Genomic DNA, 17,714 nt, shown 5'->3' on the forward strand with positions numbered 1-17,714 from the left:
ATGATCTTGCTTGAAGAGTTCAAAGGAGGAGAACAATCAGACTTCCTTCAATGCTGGGTCGTTGCTGAAAGACTTCACTCAGATCCTCAGAAGATGCATTTTCCACCTTGACAGCTAACAAATGATTGTTCAGGCTGACTGGCAAATCTCTTTTCAATAGAGTAATCTGCTGCTGGAATTTCTCTGACACCATTTTTTGGAGTAGAAATTGGAAGAGAAACAGAAAGAGAAAAAAAAAGCAGATCTCTCTGCTTCCCTTTCATATGAATCCCTGCTTTTTCCACCTCATAACTAATTCTGATGCTGTGTAGGTAGTGTATGTATATATATCCATATTAGTATGTGGGAAAGAGAAAATAATAGAACAATATTCAGTGGCAGGAGAACACCCACATAATATAGTACATTAGAGGACATGAGAAGAAAATAAAAACAATGTTTTTTATGGGAAAATGCTGATGCAGGTGGGCAGATTTAGGATAGAAAATAGCAGATACAGATTTAAGCAGTTAGTGGATGCATAAGATGAAGTAAGATTTTGTCCCAAATTTCTATTTGGGCAGTAGATAAAACTTCAAATATTCTCTCTGTTTTAGCAAATAATTAAAAAAAAACAAACAAAACAACAACAACAACAAAAAAAAAAAACCCGTAACAAATACCTTTCAAACAAAAGCTTTAATGAATGTCTGTTGGTTGTTTTTGCATAACCTCAGCAAAACTAGCAAAGCATATTTCTAAATGACTAAAAAAAGATTGTTAAAAGCCTTTTGCAAGATCAACTTTGTGTGACTCAGATTAGAATATTGAAAAGGCATAATCATACTCCCAGCAGGAGATGAAAATGTCCATTTTTGCAGAAATATTTGATTTTTCCTGTATTGTGATCAGTTGCATATTGCAGCCACATTATGTTGGGTGATTTTTAATTGTGAAGCCACATAATATGAAATACCTTCTAGTGGCACATGGTACCTGCACATTATTTATAAAATCCTCATTTTGCTTGGGAAAGGTGATATTAGTAACACACTGGAGGAGTTGCTTCCATGCTGAGAGTTCAGAGTAGTCCACAAAATGCTCTAATGTGCACTGATCTGGGAACTCATACTATTAAAACATTCTTTAGGCTTTGATATGGCTCATTTTCAATGTGGAAGGTAAATATCAGTGCATATGCACATCTGAATGTGTATTTATGTGCAGGACAAAAGGAAAAACACACGTACACACACGGAAGGCAAAGGAAAACTGCTGGTGGAGAACATAGGCCTTCATTAAAGACTTAGATTTTATTGTATTATTTATATAAAAACTCATGGTTTGGATCCTGAAAAGGTTGATTACTCTATTTGATAACATACATGTGTTCTTTGGATCAAAAGTGCATTAAACTCCCAAAAGCTCTTAGTGGAGCCTGCATCTCCCTCCCTCAGTTTGTGACAGCTGTGTGGTCACAAACTGAGCCAACAGGGATGAGCAAACCAGCGAGGAAGGCTTTAGATGGAGGTGACAGAGCTGAACATCCACGTAGGCAGAACCTGAGGCAGGTCCCCTGTTACTCTGAGCTTCCAGAAAGCACCTGCTTCAAAGACAAAGCATACCAACAGTGAGAATAAGAATTAATTGCTTCAAAACCAGCCTTTGTTTTCTTTTCCTTTTCTCCTTGCCTTATTTCTCCTTCTCCTCTCCACCACCCTATGTGTTGTATTTATTTGGATAGGGGATGCATGTTCAGTGCTTGAGCAGTGGTTTATTTCACCATACTGAGTAAGGAATCAAATCACAGGGAGCAGAGACTTTTCCTAATGTTAATTAACAGATATGCTGCTTTCATGCTTGTGATTCATGTGGAAGATCTCAGTTGCTAACTTGTAGTACAGAAAATCAAATCCTGCCCTGTCTAAACTAGAGGGTGAAGAATGCCATCAACATGGGCAGGTGCTTGAAGAGATCCATGGGTTCAGCTTTTTGGGGGTGTGAGCTGCCTGTTGATTGGTTAGGCTAACTGAGTTAAACTAGATGAACATTGAAGTATAAATGTCAAGATAACAAATAACATTGCATTAGCAATATTGTCACCACCTTGGTCACCTTGTTTGCATAGATATGTAACTTGAATGTTGACAATTTTTTCTTGTTATTACCTTTATTCTTGAGTAGAAAAGCATGCAAATGTCAGCGACATAAAAGCATTTCCAAACAAGAAGCTAAGCAGAGAGCATTGTTCAGGGTCTGCTGGTTTCCTTCAGCAATGTCTTTCACCTCACAGTGAAGTCCCACAAATAGAGGGCTGCTCCTAGAGATATCATGCATAAGAAGAGGAAGGATTCATTAATGATGGGGTAAGGAAAAAGTACCCAACTGACTTAATGCAACATGGATTTCTAAAATGGTGAGGAGGTCTAGTTCATGTTTTTCTTATGCTTGACAATTCCTGCCTGTTGACACTTTGTTGTTTGTACTGTGTTGAATATCACTCTGTCACTAGTAAAGATACCAAACACTGCATGGGGGTGAGGTCTGACGGCCTTTGTTTTGTATAATCTTTAAAGGTGAATTGCACAGTTTTTCAGTATTTCTCTTGAGAGAGACATGGCTTCCATGTCCTGCTTATAGGCTACATAAGCCATCACATTGTATTGTTTCATGGACTGAAGAAGAGGATGCACTTGAATAAATACTCTCAGACAAAGATTTGTGTCCATCAGCATGTATTTAAAATTATATAGCAAGACTGTACATGTGCAAGGGAGTCCACTAGTGTTGACACCCTGCCTACTTTTCTGGCCAGCTCTGACTGTGGGCCAGAGGAACACCTTGAAATAAGGAAAGCTGAAGAAGAGGGCTGAAGCACAGACTGACAATGATTTTTCACTTTTGCGTCATCTTCAGCAGCCTGATCAATTTATATTAACCTGAGTTTACTTTAACTTTTATCCCTGGAGGAACAGCCTGCATGAAGAAGCCTTCATGAAGAAAGAGCTTCCTTGTGCCCAAGAGCTAACATGATGATAGGCTCACAGTGTAACCCTTCAGGATGTCCCGTGTGCTGCGACTGAGCCCTTCCAGACAGTGACTCTTCCAGTGCAACATGTGGAGTGCTGATGTCACAGCCACCTTATCCCTCCTCTAGCATCTAATTTAGAGTACCTTGCAGCTCCAACACAGAAACATTGCACTTCCCACTCCTGTATTGACAGAAAGGTAAGATCATTAAAGGTCAAGAAGGCCAATGTTACTTGGAAACATCCTCATATTTGTCCCTAAATTCAGCTATTCTGGGATCTCTGAATTGGTGTGCAAAGCCACCCAGCACCTAAGTCAGGAGATGCTCTCCTCAAAAGCATTGACACAGCTGAAAATCTGTCCTCTCCTCCCTTAATCTTCCCCTTTCTTTTCTGCTTCAGTCTTAGGGTATCAAAATGCCAGCAGAATATTCAGCAGCTAATAGGTGCAAGGATGAGCAAAATAAAATAACTAGGATCAGTGGGAGCAAGCTAACCTTATTCTGTCAGGAAAGACGTGAGTAGATGTATTAGTAGACAAAATAATGTTTGGTTTTGGATTAGGTGTACTGCCCTGAACTCACTGCAGTCATTTAGGTGAAAAACAATATAAAAGATAAAAAACAGGCCACTGGTAGAAGGGAGGTTTTGTTTTTCCCCAGGACAAACTAGAAAATTCACACATACCTTCCTGTAACTTATTCTATAAGTTTTATAACTTTTGTGTGACTGGGAGAACATCCAAATGGAAATGTTTTCACAGCAAGTACAATAAAAAAAGTGGCTATACCTAAGTCTCATCTGATGCCTCAGGGTACCAGTGGAGATCAATCAATAAAAATTACTTGTTCAAAGACAAGTCATAAATTAATTAGATTGTCCTACTGGATGTCTGTCATCCTTGATTAAAAAAGCACACCCCTCAAAATGTCATAGCTGAAAAGCGGGAACCACCCAAAAATTCCACTGTGCAACAAAATACCTTGGGATCCATTCTACAAAGTCAGTAAAAATGACCTCATTAATCTCCTTCTGAAGCAAATACGTATTTCAGCAAGTAAACTGATAGACATCTCTAGTTCTTTTGGCTCACAAAGGATGTTTACTTTCCTACCTGCATCTGGCCTCCCACATCAGACAAGACAGATGACTACAGTGTGTAAGCTTTTTCCTGCACAGTCTCTGGAACAGATTGGGATCTCTAGACAGTGATGCACATTGGGAACCAGAGGAGCTGCCCAACAGATGGCTTGGGAGACTTCAATCTTGTTCAAAAACAGTTTAGGAATTAAGGAGCTGATGGGACTTGCATTTACTTGAGAAATGGAATTTTAAAATCTTCTGGAACACCACACTGCTTCCAAATGTTGGCCTCAAATCTAGTTCTATCAAGGATACAGGGTGAACTAAGAATATTCAGTGGAACTGTGTGGGTGTAAAACCATTTCCAGTTTTTACAGCTATTTATATTACTGGGGAAGGAGCTGTATGTCTGACTGATTTGTACATAGAGCTCATGGATTTCAAGTCAAGTACAGCAAGAGCTGCTGAACCAAATAAACAGAAGGATTTGGTCACAGACAAAGCCTGTGAAGACATTTCAAAGCAAACTAATTTGGTAAAAATGCAGAAAGGTTTTAGAAGAAAATCTTTAGAAGTTTTCAGATTACTCTGAAAAAGCTTTTTCTGGAACCTTGATTACTTTTATTTGGAATTTTATTTCCACGCACAGGAAGACCAGAAAACTAGATCAGAAGATTAAAGGACTCTAAAGAAAGAAAGAAAGAACTCTAAAGAAAAAAAAAGGAAATCCATCTGAACCAAAGCAAAATATCTAAACCAAAATGCTGACTGCAGTTAGTTGTCTTTGAGCTGGGGACAGAGTAAATGTGATTGACAGCCGCTTGACATAAACAAAAAGAATCTTATAGATAGAGATACTTTAAAAAAAAGTATCTTTCTGTCCTGGAAAGTATGTAAGATTTATCACTAAACAGGAATGGAGTCAGACTAGCAACTCAAACAATTTTCAGAAAATACCTCATTAAGGACAGTCCCTTCCCAGTGGGGAGCAGCAGCATGCCAGAGGCATCCATGGAAACATTACCAAGGTCAACACACAGACAAACGTGCTCAGAAATGCCACAGGGCAGCAGCACCACACTGCTGAACATCCCAGCAGGGCAATGATGCTGAGGCCACACTGCTGGGGAGTTGTGGCTGCTCCTCAGAGGAAGAGGCAGCTTTGCTAGGCTGTCATTCTGGGGATAAATGAAGAAGGGATGGTGATGCTGCTGAGGGTGGAGAGTAAGTCCTGAGTTCCTGTGGCAGAGGGTGCATAGGTCCAGGATTGGATGGCTCCTTTGCAGCACTATCTGGCTTATCTTCTCATCCTGGAAATGAAGCACTTTCATTTCCAGAAGTATTTGTGCCTACAGCAAAGAACCTTGCTTAGAAGTTGACCTCACATTAACAAAAAAAAAAAAAAAAAAAAAAAAAAAAAAAAAAATTCTGGAGGATGCAAAGATAGGTAGCCTGAATATCATCAGCAAGAAGCTTCCTTGAATCACAGTAAGCTCATCATTCTGTAAATTATTAAGCATTAAAGAAACATAACCCTCTCACTTTTATTATTTTATCATTTTTCTACTACTTCAAATCTAAGTAATAAAAATAAGTGCAAGGATTTTTCGCATGCCATTACTGCAGGTGATACTGTATCTGTTTGAAAACAGTTAAATCTTTCTAATTTGCACTTAAGCTTTTTTATACAGAGTAGAGGGGCCATAAAGGGTGTCATTTATACCCACACACACTTCAAAGGTCCTTTACATTGCCAGTACCAAACAAAGCCATGGCAGCCTCCATGAAAGAGGAAATTTGGCATGATTTCTCTAAAAATGAACTTCATGGCAGATCTGCAGCCAGCAGAGGTGGAAAGGCATGTGGACAGTTGAGGATTAGGAGTACTGTGTAGAGCAGTGTCCACGAAGCTTTGTCCTTTGGCACACACCTGTCCTCTCCTTCCCTCTCTCCTCTCCTCTGCTGCTCAGACATCTGTTGCAGCACAGATATCTCACAGCTAAGTAAGAGAAGACGGAAAAAATGTTTTTATCATGATTTCATGTGATCCCCTGGGTAGGTAAAAATAAAGTTGTTAAACTGGTGACCATGCATGAATCTCACAGAAGTGACAGCACCAACTCCTCTGAGCTTTTCTTATATAGCAGAACTAAAAATAAGCAGTATGATATTGGCATGAGATTTCATAAGACTGTGTTCCCCTGATGACAAAGAAATGACCTGGCACCACCCATCCCAGTGCCAGATCAGGAAATGGCATTGAAGAAATTCCATCAAGAACAACAAGAAATGATAGGGAGCCTTTCAACAAAATCTTTTGAGGAGATTTCACTGGGAAGAGCAGGAGACTGAGTGGTTAGTGTGAGGCTAGCAGCAGCAGGAGACAGGATGCAATCAGTCCTCTACAGTGTGAGCAGGCACGCCCCCTTCTTCCCTTCCTTCTCCTCCACAGGCAAAGCCAAGGTATTTTGTTTTAAATCTGAACTCTGAATCTGATATCCAAGAGACTGCTCTGGTTTCAACGTCAATGACTGTACTCAGCACAAATTATCACTCTCACTATCTTGCCTTTCTTCCTGCTCCCCCACAACACTCCAAACATATCTTGAGATATAGCTTTTCTTCCGGTTTCACTGTAGAAACAAGATCTCTGCATTTGTCATCAAACAGAATTGTCACATTCTAGCCAGTGCCAGTGAGAATGAAAATGTGGTGAACAAGATCTGTGTAACCTCAGCATAAAATTGTTTTTCAACAAACACTTCAGTAGTATGAGGGCTGAGAGAGGTAAAAAAAATCACTCACAGTCAAGAAAGAAAGGGGTCCTATCTGAGCAGAATTACATCTCTGCAACCTTTTTGCCTTCCGAAGAGTTTCACAAGATATGTTGGGAGAAGTTCTGACCCAAGCAGACTTTCCATAAGTGAAATCTGCTAAGAGAAGCATCTAATAGATCGATCATGAAAAAGCACTTCATGACTGCTATTGCTTTTCTAGCCCATAGTCATGAGTAATTTCTCATTTCCTCCCTCCTTTCTTCCTCAGGATGTTACAAAGCAGAGCAGATTGCCAAGAGAGCAAATGAAGGGATGGCACCATAAGCAGCTGTCAAACTTGGATTCTTGGAGAAGAACAGTCTGACCACCAGCAAAGCCGACAGAAATACTTGGCTTTGAGTTATTTTCTCAAGCACCACGGGGAACAGAAAGAGGGAGGGGCTAGTAGTGAAGAAGATTATTTTACTCCCTGTTTAGTTTTGTGTACATGGACAACTTTAATTTGGAGTTGTTTTTAATGCACATAACATAAAGAAGTCTAATATGATAAATATGAATCAGATATTTCCCAAATGCTGAAATGATATTGTTCAATTTGAGAAGAACACAGCATCATGACAAAGTTGTAACTACCTTTTGTGGTTTGAATGAACAGTTACCTCAAAAGGAGAGTTATTCCCATGCCACATTAAGTCATGGGTATACAAAGACTCAAGCAGCCTGCTCATTATGGAAATTTTGCTACTTGGCTTAGGACTGCCTTCCTAATTTATTTCTGTGAGCTTCACCTATATGATTTGTTAATTCCTTTCAGCTTTTACCTTTGATATCTGTTTTGTATTTCCAAAGGGTCTCAAGAGATCAGTGTGGTCTCATGGTTGCTGTTGTGGGTCTCAGGCACACTTAAGTACAGACAGAAGAGATGCTTTCAATGATCCTTCTAACAGCAATATAAGTTGTTTCAATGCTGGTATGATACCAAGCATGTGGAGTGGCAACTTTCCAGTTTTTGAATGAGCTGGCAGCTAGTATAGCTCCTTAATAGAACAACAACATATTTTTCTTTCAGATTTGCTGTTTCTAAATGTCACTCTTGTAGTGTTGATTTATAGAGATCTTTTCTTGTCAGACACAACCAGAGCAGTAGATATATATGAAATAGATATTATATACTCTAAAATTTGTGCTTCTCCCCTAGATTGAATCAAAAGTTATGGGAAAACCTTGTAAAATTTGTCTCCTTTTAGGCCATTTTATAAAGTAAATCAAATGGCTGGATCTCTTTGAAAGACAAGAATTCTAATTTTATGCTGAACATTGCACAGTGCACTGAAGAATAAAGACGAATGGTGGCTAATTTACAGACACTCTTGACCATATATTTAGTTCCTATAAGAGATTGTAATTTCACTGCCTTATGTGATAAATTTGAATGAATAATGCATCTGTACTGTTCACTGAAAGGTATGTTCAGATTTCTCTTCTAATATTTCACTTGAGCACTCTAATACCCTCCAAACCTACATAAAGTGGGAAAAAAAATCTAATAATAAAAGTACTGCAAATAAGATTTTAATTGGACAGAGCCAGGAAAGACAGTCAGTTGCTCAGCAGTATTAGCCTGTTATCTCTCATGAAGAAAGAGACAGAATTTGGTGGTCACTCTTAAAAAAAAAAATCAGTATTTGAGAGGCAAAGTTCCAATTCAGAGAAAAGAAATATTGTGGTTTCTGCATATTTAACACAGAAGTGGCCCTTAATGTTGGTGCAAATGCAAAGAGTTTTGGAGTCTTCCCAGGCTCCTGGGCTGCAGGTGAGAAACCTCCAGGTCTGCAAGAGTCACTGTGGTCAGTGTCACCCAATTTGGACTGGGCTGTGTTATAAATAACCCCCAGTTCTCTTCTTGGCTTGTTCAGTCAAAATAGGTGCCTGTGATGCTCAGCAGATTTGGAGCTTTCATGATCTTTCAGGTCCCAGGTGACCTGACAGCTTTCCCTTTGCCCCAACACCATCAAACACCACGTTTGCCTGCCCTGCCCACTTGTGGGGTTTTGGCTCTTCAGGTGAACAGAAAGCTGAGTTTGTTGCAGTTAAGATTTCTGCTGTCTCCTGACTTGACCTATGTGGAACATGGAGAAAAAAAAAATCCCTTAGTGCAGGTGTAAAGACTAAGCCATGGGAATTTCAGCGGCACCTGAACTTTGCTGCCTTGATAGAAACATGCCCAGAAGGGCTGTTAGGACATTTGTAAAATTGCTGTGTCTTACAGGCACAACAGTCCTGCACAAATGTAATTTGGTCATTCACAGACAGATATCATCCTCATGCAATGGACAGATTGGGCTGTAGTTTGAGATTATCTTGTTTGAAATGAGCTCATTACAAAGAATTCTTTAGACAGAGGTTTTTCCTTTCCCATCAAGGAAAGCTGAGGGTTTTTTTCTGTATTGAAGAAGAAGTTTTAATTTTTCAGAGAAGAATTGTGTGGAAATGGCTGTAAAGTTGCTTCACTTGGCTCAATTGTCTTGCAATGTTTCAGACATCAGCTATGAGTTTTAATGCACTGTGTGCCCATTCTGTGCACAGCAGCCTTGGGTGCAAGCAGAGAATGGCCACTTAGCCATTTGTGCCCTCAGACTTTGTTCCCAGACAAAGATCTTGTCCATCCAAGCTGGACCTGGTTCCTTTCCAAGCAATAGGGAGAAGGCAGGGGCTCCTCTCATGATGTGACCTGTCATTTGTGTCCAACACGTTGAAGAGTATTTCTACTTTCTACGGAATATCTACATCAAAATATTAGAATATGAGGCTTGCATTGAATGACTCTATGATAAATTCATCAAATATTTATTGCTGTGTATTAAATGGCTTTGTAAGGTCAGAAAAATGTATTTACAAGCATTATATCTTTTAGGCACAATTCAGTCTATTGAACAATTCTTGGATAAAATTCTGTAGGTAGTATGGAAGTTTAGCAATAAGTGATCTGATTTAAAGGAAGCAGAATGGTTGCTGTGGCCTAAAGATGATTAATTTAGATGCAGAGCTTAGTTCAAGTACAAGGTTGAATTTAAAGATGTAAACAGGTTAATGGCTGGTGTGACATAAACCCATATACAATTAATAGATGTGATATTTTAAGAGGTACTTGTGGATAATAAGTATGTTTTCAGAAGAGCAGAAATACAGAGCAGCAGTGAATGTCTTTCCACTCTGGTGCACTACAATGCTATTATAATTTCCTGCAGTTTTTTAATGAAGTTCAACTGCATTATCTACAGTAACTATTTGTGTGTGTTTGATTAAGTTTATAAATAGACCATCAGAAAATAAAATTATGGGATATAATGGGGAACACAACAAAACTGAAAAGATGAAGGACCATTGTAGTGGATGAAGTAAAAATAAAGGTGAAAACAAGGAACAGGTAAAACTCCTCCTCAGAGGCACTTGATTACTCTTTCTATTTCTAAATGACTGCTGAGTAAAAAGGCTCAAATGATGGTTTTGCCATATCACAGGTTTGTTTATTTTTCTCTGTATTGTGGTTAGTTGTAGTACTTGTAATCAAATTTATTCTGGCAATAACAATGTATTCAGTGGGATTTTTCAGATGGGAATGTCTATCCCTTTTTAGCTTTTGTAGTTCTGTGGCCAACTGACAACAGAAGCAGTGACATGATCACAGCTCCACTGCAATCAGAAAGGGGAGTTAGGGATTAATAAAATGTTGCTCCATCCCCAGTTCTTGTGACAAACTGCTATTTATTACCTGTGTGCATTTTAGGTAGAGCACCCAAATAGGAACTCATGAAACTTCTCAAATATGTTAATAAAAAGTAACTGTGTAATTAAATGAATGAAAGGAAATGTATCAGCTTGTCAGAAGACTGTCAGGTTGTCAGAAACAGATTGGATCAGATGTTTTTGTTTTAATCCAGAAAAAAAAAACAACCTTAAAAAAAATTGTGTGTTTTCTGTGTTGGATATTTTTCTTTCTTTTTTTCTTGCATAATTTTTGCTCATGTCAAGTGGCCAATCCAGAAAAGCCTAATCCAAAACTGAAAAGGAAACATCAGAAAACATATTTTTGTTTCAAGACAGAAAAAAAGGAATTGAGATTTTTGACTTTTGATTGTCAGAATTCTGTATCTACTATTGATGTCATGGTATTTTTTCTTTTGTTTTGTTTTTTAATTTATGAAAATCTCAGGGGTCTGCCATATTTTCTGCTTAATTTTTCTGGTAATACATATTCAACTGCAAACACAAATTTCTCAAAATGTAACCACTGGAGTTTTCTTGATCCAGTTGCAACTGGTCTATATTGAACTGCCATGTTCCTGCTACGGGGAAAAAGGAAGTTCCCCTTCCCAGTGAGACACAGCAAAAACACCCTGATAAATACACAAAGCTCCAGTGTATTTGCACTCTGTGATGCAAACCAGCACACAGTAGAGTGGGGACAGCTGGGGGAGCTCACTTCCCTACAGCTCTGAACTACATTACAAATTATGGCACACTTTAACAACTTCACTGAGCTCTGCTCTCACCTTGTCATGGAATTTCTGTTCATGGCAGCTTGTTCTGCATCCTTTAATAGGAGTCAAACCACAAATACAGCATTTATCATCTGTTTTGGGTGATAAGCTATGTTGCTATCAATTCTTTCTCATCTGCTCTAGCAACATAAAAGGCATTTTAGTGGCTGTAATTCTTTTGGAAGGTGTTTGGTCAGCAGTGCTACAGCCTGGGCTCTCCCAGGTCTCAGGACTGTTTGCACATTACACATGTTACTGGTAAGTCCCTGAAGATAAAAAGATCACTTGTGAAAAGGGATAGTTCACACTTCTGGTGCATCAAATTGTGACTTTCAATACTGCACAAAAACCATGTTTAATTTATCACAAGAATCTTACTATATATTTTTGTGTTTGTTTGGGAAATAAATGCATACATTATTTGTATAAACTACTGAAAAATTACCAGATTAAAATTACCTGCTCTCCCATGCAACTAACTGATACTGACGATCTAGGTGTGATAGCTTCTAGATACCAACCTCTTTGCCATCTGGTCTCCCAGAAAAGAAAAAAAACCTTGCATTTGCTTTGAAAACAGCTATGCCATATGGCAGCAGAGTACCTATTTAAATTCTGATGGCTGAAGTATATCCTTTAGTTTTCATGAGTGTTCTTGAAACTGCTTTGCAGACATCTGTCATTGGAATGACATCTGTCATTGCAATAACACCTGTAATACCCATGTAAAAGTGTGTAATATTTTTTTTTTCAATATTCTGATCCTCCTCTAACAGATACCTTTTTCTTATTCATTCACCAAACACACATAAGATTATATGTTCTCATGAATATATTTGACCTTTAAGCTGCTAAACACTATGCAGATTCAGTCACTAATGCATCATGATTCCTCTGTAAAGTGTTTTGATTTGGCCTGCAGTCAGAGCAATGGAAATAACTCTATCACCTTAGCTTGATGAGAAGTAATTGTTTTAGTTTTAGTAATTGCGTCAGTTTTTGAAAATACACTTTAATTTAGGTCCAAGTAATGCTCAAATTTCAAGCAACTAAGTCCCCAGCTGACACCTCCTATTTAGACAGAATGCCAGCTAATCAACACTAAAGATCAAATTGTAATTTTCCAGACTGCTAAATTAATGTGGTTTTAGCCTTGATGAATTGTAACAAAAATATATTTTTGCATGAACTGTAAATTGTCTGTAATGCATGTGTAAGAAAACCGCTCTTTCTGCATAGGCAAAACAAAAAGTTTGTGAGTGTGAAGCAAGGAGAAAAAAGTGCAGCAAATCTCAGTGTTAACTGAGAGAGTTAAAGCCAGAGTGGCTTTAAAGAAGGCATTTCCAAACATCTTGTGGCAACACTTTGATGTCTCTTGCTTGGCTTCTAACCTCAATGAAAAAAACAGGTCGAGGTGGCTCTCAGAAGTGCAGAACAATCTCTGCTCCTGTTGTGATGAAAGAGTCAAGTGTGGCACGCAGGCTCTGTCAAGAGGTAGCCTGCCTGCAGGCAAATGACAGAAAATGTACTAGTGTGAGAATAATTAAACAAACAAAGCTGGTTTAGACAAAAGCAGAAACTTTCCCAACAGTAATATAATCCAGATTGCAAGGAAGCATTCAACAGCTTTCTTTGAATTCTCAGGGGATCACTGTAAAATCAGAACCAACAAATGACAGAGAAATAGAGGGCAATCTTTTGCACTGGGTTAAAGTAAGCCACTAGGCTGAAAGACCTCAGGACCACATCTACATGGAGTGGTTGCATGTAAGACACAGGAATTAGATAGGAGTTGTGTCACACTAAAGAATTGCCTTAGTGGCTGTGGTCACACAGGTAATACACGAACAGCTTGAGCTATACCACATAGAGTGAAGTTTCTTTTAACTGTTACATTCAAAGCCCTGGGAACATGAGCAAATTCCTTTTGTCCAAAGTCACATTTCAATGGCTTGCTTGGCTGGTCTCACAGGGAAGTGATGGGGAGCAGGAGGCTAAAATGTGACTGCTGCTGTCCCTGTGAGCCAACAGACACCATGCTGAGGTCAGACAGAGTGAAGGAGTGCAAAATGGCATGCACAATACCTGGAGGAAATGTCTCTGAGGAGCCTGGACCTACCAAAGACAGCTGCCACAAGCCCAGGTACAACCAGACGTCCAGTCTCTCCAGCACAATAGCAGTTTTCAGCCTGGCCTGAATTCCTGAGATAAAACAATTTCTCAGCATGGGTCAATCCAGGCCAGGCATCATTGGTTATGCTTGGAATGCTGCTTTTCCCTCTTCACTTAAATCATGTTTTAGATGGTAAATCTGCCAAACTCTTTAACTGTATGCCTTGTCAACTGCAGTAATCTGTATAAAGGGTTTACTTTCTGACAAAAAAAATCACTTATTTTTTTCAGCCAAAACTACAGGCTAAGCTAATCATCCCAGAAAGCAGTACATACCATTCCAAAGCTAAAGGTAAACAAACTATTGTTAAAACAGAAGATAATTTCAGCTAAGGGTTGGATCTTTTTTATTTTGCAATTACAAAAGTCATCATTAGTACAGATAGCTGGAGCTGTGCCAATTTATCTGTTTCTCCCTCACACTCCCCAACTTTCTTTTCTCCACATCAAAAACATGAGCAGTCCTGTAAAAGCTGTGGTTTCCTTTTGGGAGAGAAGGCAACCAAGCTCCAGGGGTTTGGTCTGCTTGAATTAACCTGGTTTAATAAACCATCTCAATCTATCTGGTTTTTAATTACCTGGCCAGCTAAAAACACCTCTTTTCAATAAAACAGATCTGTTTTGTCAGCTTTGATTTCCCTTTTCTCCCCTTCTCACCTATCAATCTGTTACTAGCTGCTAGTTGTCATGTGTGAAATACCAGACGAACAAGGTGCAGTTTTGGTTTACTGGCACACTCTGGTAGAACCTGCTCTGGAAGAAAAGAGCAAGCAGATACCCAGGCCCAGAACTGAGGGTCTATCTGACACAGCCTGGTGTGATGAAGGACCTAGCCAAGTAATGGAGCACATTTGGTGATGGGAGTGCTCTGCTGGGGACACTTGTGTGGTTAAGAATCTAGGAACAATTGTCATGGATCAGACCAGTATCCTTCTCCAAATGTGGCCAGCAACAGAGGAAAAGCAGACAGAGGTGAGATTTGCCTAGAAATATTTCCCTAGTTCACCATGATTTGCATCTTGTTGAATTTCCAAGACCAGAGAACATGGTTGTAGTATTTAATAGCCCCTGACTTATTTTTCTATGTATTTCCATCAGTTGTTCCACAGCTATGAAACTTAGCACCCTCAGTGTCCTGTGTCTTCAATGTTAGGAGAAGATTTATTCCCCATTTTCATTAGTAATTAATCTGTAAAGGCCAAATTGCCTTGGGGGAAAGCTAAGAACTTCACCCCTTCCTTCTAGAGGGAGTTCAATCCACACAAATCTACCCCTCCACTCTCAGGCCTGACTGACATGTCCCTGTAAACCAAAAGGGGCCTCTTCCTCCATCCTTAGCAGATGTTTACCCAGCCAGGGTGGGCACAAAGACCCTGAATTTGCTGCTGCAGTATTACAGATGAGGATATATATGGTTATACAGGGTATATATATGCATAGATCTATGAGGAGATATATACAGTGATATAGTATAGATCAAGGCAACATTTGAGTACCTTAAGACTGCAGAGGAATCACTTCTGGGCACGCTATGGGGAAATTTGCACTTGTGCATTCCCACCACAAATATGGCCTCCAGCTCTGAGCAAGCACTTGTTCAGGAAGCCTACAAGGCTGATGCAAATGTAGAGCTCCCTGTAACTGCTCCCAGCACAGTACATCTGGTCCAGATTTCAGTTTAGTAGTTTGTGATTCTTTCAATAAAAGCTTTGGAGAAAGATCCAGGTAAAGAAATCGTTTCACCTGTATATGACTGCAGAATTGTAATTTGCCTTTAGAGTGCTGCACAACTAGTAAACTTTTTTCAACAACTAGTAACTTTTTTCTTGGATAACATATTTTTTCATGGATATACAGAAACAGTTCCTGAGCCATTATCTGTCACATCTGAGGTAGCTATTTATACCAGCTGCAGAGTTGTCTGGTGTTTCATTTTCCCAATACATTTTCAATATAAATTTCCAATGCAATCTAAGCAGACCAGTAATAATAAAATGTTATTTAATTATGGTATCAGCTCACTATAATTTTTCTAAATTATTTTCCTAAATTGCTTAGCTTTTTACAATGAATTCTATTATCTGCTTCCAGATTTTCATTTAGCTTCAACAGTAATTCCCCCTCTCCTAAAAATGCAATGCTGGAATGCACATGAGAGCCTAACACATCCCACAAAAAAGTTTAAATATATGCAAAAAAAGAGAATATTTTGTAATCAAAATGTCTTTAGTTAAGTGTTTACAGTTTACTGCCAGTCAGACTCATAATTGCTTCAAACAAGACTGCAATCACTTATGGCAGTGTGTTACAGAAATAGATTAGGAGACATCATGGCTCGAATAAGGTGTCAATTCAATGTATCAAGCCATGACAACTGGCAAAGGCAAACAGTTCAGCAAGCTGCAATCACTTCTTAATGATAAATTAGTGGCAGAGGCAAGACAACAGTCAAGGTCTCTGGGGCTTCACTTTTTGCCCTTGTTTCTTGATCACTTTGCTCCATCCTGCATATGTAAATTTTGGTCCTAGCCATGATGTATTTCTTTCCAGTGAACAAACAACATTTGGTTAACTTTGGACATCAAACTTTCTTATACTTAATCAGCCAGTTTATTAGAGCATGAAAGAAAATTGGTCATGACTTCAGTTCCTGCACTGCTGGAATTAACAAGCCGGCTGATGCCAGCACTAAACTTGGAAGTGCTAATGGTAATTAAAATCTATTTTCAAATACATCTGACAGTTTTAAGGTGAAGTACTTGTTATTCATGTGAATTTCCAGACTGTGTATAAAAAAAAAGTGCTACTTTCTTCACAGAGGTGTCAGCTGTGGGAACAACATAGTTATTAATTAATTATTAATTCTCTCTGATATAGCATTTGTTCCCTTTTAGTGAGTATATAGCTATACGTGTCCTCCAAAGTCTCTGAGTAAGGAAAGCTTGAAACTAGAATTTACAAGCATTGCTATTATTAGTTACCCTGTTTTACACACACACACACGCCCCTACACACACCTCAGAAAGATATAACAACATAGTGCTAACATTGAAGCTGACATAAATTACCAGTAGCTTTATCATCATTTGACAAAAGCCCATGTAGCCAAAGCAGGCAATTTTCTCTCGGGTGCATTTTGGTAAAATACTTCATATTAACAAAGTACTCCAACACCTAGCTCAAATGGGACTTTGTTCTTCCAAAAGGTAAGCTTAATTATTCAATATATTCAGACTATGTGAGGTGGAAAATAAGGGGAGGATAATCCTACTTTGTTTTCCCACTTTGTTTTCTAAGCCTGCTTCCTGGCTAATTCAATCTATTGGATCAGTAGGAGGGACATGGGATAGATTAAAAAAATGTTGACTGTCAGATCACCAGGGGATTTGAATTAATGTTCTTTTTGCACAGAGTGAAAGCATATGGGCCACAGAGTGCAGTTCTCCTTGGAAAATTACTGTCAAAGCAGTACCATCTCAATTAACATAGCTGCTGACTTGTGAAGCAGGAATCATATTTTACTTCAGTTAACCTTCAAAAAGCAGTTTCAGAGTAGTTGCTTACTAATAACCTCTTGCTACACCAACAATATCGCCTAATAGCTTATGCAAGTTACACCTGTACAACTCCACAAGTGCTACTGCAGCATATAACATTCTATAGACCCTCTTACAATAATGTGAAGGAAGGAAAGTCATATTCATCCACCCTGACAATTGCTATCAAGATCCCATTTTCCTCCTGTAAAATGGGAAAGCACTTTTGATAGAATACCCTTGATATAAATAATGGGAATCTCACAGTATGGGCTTACTGCTCAATTTGCCTGCATTTCAGCTGATTTCCAAGGCTGAAGTTGTTTTGGTAGCTAATCAGATACAGACATTTCTTTTCGACATTTCTCCCACAGATGTTCTAGCTGGCTTCCCCACCAATTTCCATGAAAAATATGGAGGATCTCTTATATGTAATTTCTTTATGTGCACGCTATGAAATGCTTTATCTGAAGAGATCATTAACATCTGAAAGTTAAGCTCTAAGAATGATAAGAGGCTGCAGCTAAAGCTTTATCTACACATGATGTAAGACTGCAGCCCAATAAATGAGATCTTCTGCAGAAGCCCCTACTCCTC

At 38.8% G+C, this 17,714-nt stretch overlaps 2 long non-coding RNA genes across 3 annotated transcripts; one reads left to right on the forward strand and one right to left on the reverse strand.

The window, feature by feature from the left end:
- Positions 1-1,338: 1,338 nt before the first annotated feature.
- LOC135298130 (uncharacterized) lies at positions 1,339-3,067 on the reverse strand. Of its 2 annotated transcripts, none has more exons than XR_010360117.1 (3): positions 2,919-3,067; positions 2,148-2,299; positions 1,339-1,582 (listed from the first exon to the last, which is right to left on the reverse strand). It is a non-coding gene; the product is annotated as an uncharacterized LOC135298130 (long non-coding RNA). The 2 variants fall into 2 exon arrangements; XR_010360116.1 differs by having other exon boundaries at positions 1,339-1,585.
- LOC135298129 (uncharacterized) lies at positions 3,039-8,147 on the forward strand. The gene is made up of 3 exons (XR_010360115.1): positions 3,039-3,207; positions 3,411-3,525; positions 7,137-8,147. It is a non-coding gene; the product is annotated as an uncharacterized LOC135298129 (long non-coding RNA).
- Positions 8,148-17,714: the final 9,567 nt, after the last annotated feature.

This window comes from Passer domesticus, chromosome 3, assembly GCF_036417665.1.
Source record: "Passer domesticus isolate bPasDom1 chromosome 3, bPasDom1.hap1, whole genome shotgun sequence".
Classification (NCBI taxonomy): Eukaryota; Metazoa; Chordata; class Aves; order Passeriformes; family Passeridae; genus Passer; species Passer domesticus.